Genomic DNA, 5,585 nt, shown 5'->3' with positions numbered 1-5,585 from the left:
CCACATTGAGTCAGGTAAGAAAGGCTGAGACATTTTCAGCAGAAGACCATCCCCAGTGTCATGACCCACATTCAGGAGGGAACTCAAACCCTGAGCTTCTCCCTGAGGAGTGAAGGGTTCATACCCCGCATCAGGCCCCCAACTTTTAAGACCGGCACCTGAGAGACATGTTCCCAAAACATCTTGCTTTGAACCTTGAGCTTCACGCCCATGAGAGCCCTGGGGCTGTGGTCAACTGAGTAATGGCTTTTTTTTTTTTCCCTAACTGAGGTACAGTTGAGCAACAATATTGTGTTAGTTTCAGGTGCACAAGTGATGGCTCTGAATCGCTCCTGTGCAGACTCGCCTACCCCAGGGCCCAGCACAGAAACAGTTGTTTGAAAAGAGCCCAGACTTTATGTGAAAGAGACTCATTTCCTAATTTTAAAGTGTTGGTCTGAGGGGCAGGATTGGGTGGGATGCTTTGCGGGGATGGAGGCTGGTGGGCTCCATCTTCCTGCTCTCCCTCTGCCTTGCTAAAACTGGCAAGTACCATTTTTCCTTTGTAAATTTTTTCCTTTCTGGAAGGTGCCATCTTTATGCTCCAGCCAGTGAGAGCCATCTTCTGCATTCACCCTCTGCCTTGCTAAGGCTGGCGGATGCCATCTTGTTTTTTCTCTTCCTTTTTTTTTTTCTTTTTTCTTTTTGCAGAGGACACCATCTTTTGCTCCCCCTCTGCCTCACTTCGACTGGTGGGTCCCGATGTTATGCTCCAGAGTGCCAGTGTCTCCCAGAGGTGGGGCTTCTACACATATCTGGTGACCCAATTTTTGTGTCTGGTGACCCAGTTTTGCAACTGCCATCTAGAGGACACCCCTTGATGGCCTGGCTCTGGGGCCCAGGGGGGATGTGTTCTTGGGCCCCATGGGACTGTCACAATTGGAGGGACAGTTCTGGGTGGACTCTCAGTCCCTGGGCCCTGCGCAGGTAGTGAACTGAAATGCAGCCCCCATCTTTCTGAGAAGGAACCAGTGTAGAAGGCGTTCTTACACCGTTCCCACTGCCAGGGGAAAGCAACAGGCAACAGACCCAGGAGCTCAGCCTTTCTGAGAAAAACGCCTATGAGCTTATGATCATAGCTGCAGCCTGAAGAGCAGGCTCCTAATTAATCACACAGGTAAGGGCTGACTGTCAACCTCTCTTGAGACCTCAGAAGATGGACACGGTCTTTGCACCCTCCTGCCACACTTCAGAGCACCAGCATCTCTCAAAGGGGAGTGCGTATATGAGTATGGTGCCCTGGTATTTATATCTGGTGCCCTGGTTTTGGCTGCCATCCAGGGTATACCTCTTGGTCACCTGGCTCTGGTGGCCGGGGGCTTGTGTTCCTGGGTGCACAGAACTGCAGCAATCAGGGAGATGGTTCTTGGCAGGCTTCCACCCCCAGGGCACTGCACAGAGAGCTGACTGAAACACACCTTTCTGTGAAAGAGACCTGTCTGCTGGTCCTGGAGCTTTGGCACACACCTAGCGGATGCGGAGACGCTCTCAGGGAACATAGGCTGGGGATCCCATCTTTGTTCTCTCCCTCTGCCTAGCTACAGCTCCCTGGTATCTCCCAGAAAGCAGCTTATACACTCATCTGGAGCACTGATTTGGGCCAGTGCTGCCTGGGGGGCGCCTCCAGACCACCTGGTTCTGGGGCCTGGCGGGGGTGGTGCTTTCAGTTGTGCAGGACAGTATATAATTGCACTCTGTAATAGCTGCCGCCTGATGGTCTGGCTTCCAATCAACCTGAATCTAGGTGCTGACTGAGAGCCTCCCCTTTGGGACACCTACTTGTGTTGACATAACCTCAACCTATGAGAGCTATGACAAATGAAACAGGCTGCTTGGAAAATCACAAAGGTTTGAAGACAACCAAGAGCTAGGGCAAAGCTGAATGATAAATTTCATCTCCTACACAAGGCCAACCCTTCAAGATTAGGAGAGCTGGTTGTCTCATCTAATGCATAGATGCCAACACAGGGAGTCAAGCAAAATGAAGAAACAAAGGAATATGTTCCAAACAAAAGAATAAGATAAAACCTCAAAAAAAAGAAAAAAACTTAATAAAATGGAGATAAGTAATCTACCTGATAAAGAGTTCAAAGTAATGGTTATAAAGATGCTCACAAACTCAGGAGGGAAATGGATGAACACAATGAACCCTGTTTATGAAGGTGGTTATAAGTTTTAAGGTAATTTAGTAATAGTGGCCCTAAAACAAGTAGATTTTTTTTCCAAATTAAAAAATTTTTCAGTATAAAATCTTTCAAATGCAAATTTTCTTCTCAACTGACTATGTATTAAACTCTTTCCATTCACATTTAACACAGAATAAGAAGAGATGTTTTAAGCAACCTTTTAAGGACTATTCTGAGTTTTATCTACACATAATATTACTGTAGGAAACAAATGATACATTGAAGGTGGTTTTAATCAGCTTCCTGTGTCATATTGCTTTCTCTTTTCATGTGACAGATATTAAAATTTTGTAACATTGTTGTGTTTGATATGTTATGCAGAGAGTGTTCTAAAAACACAGATAATTATAAAAATGTTAAGCTATTAGAAAGGTCATAATACAGATATGTATTTTTTCTGTCTTATTCTTAGAATTATACAATGTTAAATTGTGATTTTTCTTTACTTTATTGAGATTAAAATTATATCAGATAATTTAATCACAGATCTTGAATGAAACCATAGTATGTAACTATTCTGATCGTTTGAAGAACTTATGTAATTATCATTCACTCTCCTCAACCATATTATTCAGGGATTCATTCTGTTATAGATTTAAAATCACTAAATGCCTTTTTAATGACAGTTGAAAATATGTCAAGGAGATTACATGAACAAGCAAAAATCAGAAAATATAATACTTAGCATACTTAACTATCTGCAAATAAGATTTACTTGTAATCAGAAACAACAAAAACAAGACAAATGAACATGAAACAACCATTTTCAAGACTCTGGACATCAGGCAACACAGGATGATAACCCTTGAGGGACAGGAAAAAATAAGATAAACCCGAAGATTGCTCCGTTTTACTGTCTTGACAGAGACTCCAGGTTGTACCTTGGTAGGAGGAACCCAGGTGGAACCCAGGCACACCATGTGTCAAAGAGATTGAGCTGAGAGAGCAAGTTGATCAGGACTGTTGGAGTTTTCAGGACAGGCTACCAGCCAGGAGAGAGCTGCACAGAGGGAGAGCTCCCGAGGATCCCCCTTGAGACTGACTCATAGTACAGATTCACTAGAGAAATGTTTGGTTTTGAGAATCACATAAGACAAAGAAACCATATGAAATGATTACAAGGAATGGTGTCTGGCACTTACACATAGCTGAGAATATTGTCAGTTTCTACCAGCCAGATTGGAATATGTTGTAATTCACAAAGCCCTTGATATAGCACTCAGAAGGGCCCTGCTTCAGTAGTGGGAAATAATGAAATCCAGGCTAACTGCTTCTCTGGAGAAGAATTAGGAGAATAAAAAGCCATGCCACAGACTGAGAAAAATATTTTGAAATCATATATCTGATAAAACAATAGTGTACAGAATCTATAAACAACCCTCAAACTCAATAAGGAGATACAATGATCCATCAAGAATGGGCAAACTATGTGAGTGGACACTTCACCCCAAAGAAGATGTATGGATAGCCAATAAGTACATGAAAAGATAGTGTTATTTTTCACTGAAGAAACAAAATTTGAAACCACCAAGAAATATTGTTGTGAACCTATCAGAATGGCTAAAATGGAAATATTGACCATAACAAGTTCTATAGATGATCATCTAGTTTATGTTATTATTTGATCCTAAAGTCTATTAAGAGATTTCCATTCACTCATAAGTTTATTTTCTACTTCCATCTAGTCTTAAAAGCATTATCCTAATGTGAAGTTAACTTAGGAATCTTTTTTCTCAATCCAATTTTATGAACACTCTTTATTTTTAGAGTATGACCAGTATGACTTCCTATTAACTTTGTTTTGCAGAACTGCTGAGATTTTTTGAATTTATTTCTATGGATTTGTTAATATTCTAATAATAAGTTTTAAGTTTACACATAAAGAATTCATAGCCTAGCACCAGGTAAACCTTGAAGACCATCTTTCCCTATGTTTTCATAAAATAATTTTGAAATCGTATAAAAAAGAAAATATTGGTTGAAGTTAGGACATTTGTGCATAAAATTTCATGGTCAAACAAAAATAATTACTTTATTAATATAGCTACATAATCCTACTATACCGTATTGATCACTTCAGTCTCAGTAGAGGGCTGTGTGTGTGATTGTCAGTTCCTTATGTCTTATTATAAAGATTCTTTTTGACTTCTCAGATGTCTTTGAGTCTTGCCCCTTTATTTCAGGTCTGTATTCAAGCCTGAAAATAATACTCTAAATCACGGGATCCAGTCCCAAACAGAGACTATAATTTGACCTTAGTCATTCAAACAACCACTTGTGGCATTACAGTTTTTAATTGCACCACCAAAATCAGTAGTAGATTTTTCCTATGCTTCTCCAAATTGTTTCTAGGTTGACAGAAGTGTTTTCAAATAATGACTGGAAGACATGTTAAATTTATAATTCCTTATCAAATTTACAAGCATAATAATCTCCTTAAAATATAACGTGTAATTTTCAAAGTGAAATATATCTCTTTTAGATATGGTGCTGGTCCCTTTACTTTCACTTGTGATTTTGTTATATTAAAAGAAAACATCTGGGGCTTCCCTGGTGGCGCAGTGGTTGAGAGTCTGCCTGCCAATGCAGGGGACACGGGTTCGAGCCCTGGTCTGGGACGATCCCACATGCCGCGGAGCAACTGGGCCCGTGAGCCACAACTATTGAGCCTGAGCGTCTGGAGCCTGTGCTCCGCAACAAGAGAGGCCGCGATAGTGAGAGGCCCGTGCACCGCGATGAAGAGTGGCCCCCACTTGCCGCAACTGGAGAAAGCCCTCACACAGAAACGAAGACCCGACACAGCCAAAAAAATAAAAACATAATAAATAAATAATAAATAAAAAATTAAAAAAAAAAAAAACATCATCAATTTTTAACTAAACTGTGTACCTCCAAAATGACTTTTTATTTTTTCAGACTCTAAGCAGACATTTTAATGAAATACAAATTACAGGATTCTAATAATATCAATTAATGAAATGCCAACTTTCTCATTTGTATATGATTAATAAAAATACACCTTCAACTTACAGGGTGTTATATGTCAATTATATATTGGTAAAGTGAGAAAAAAGACAAAGCGTTAAATATTACATGGCACTTTAAGGATTACTGTCTTACTATCTACTTACAAAATTGATATCAAAGAAAAATTAACTAACTGAAGTTCACACTTTAATAGCTAGGATATATTATCAACTATTATAAACATTGATTGCATCACAGAGGAAAAAGACATGAATTGACAGTTTTTCAAGATATCAGCTGATGGTAGGAGAATAATATTTTCTCATAAGAAGCCTTATAAAAATTTGTATTTCTCCAAAACTAACATAGTCTATTAGATCCTGAATGGAAAAC

Source organism: Balaenoptera borealis, assembly GCF_965194805.1.
Source record: "Balaenoptera borealis genome assembly, chromosome: 1".
Lineage (NCBI taxonomy): Eukaryota > Metazoa > Chordata > Mammalia > Artiodactyla > Balaenopteridae > Balaenoptera > Balaenoptera borealis.
The sequence above is the reverse complement of the archived record's forward strand: the minus strand, read 5'-3'. Positions refer to the sequence as shown.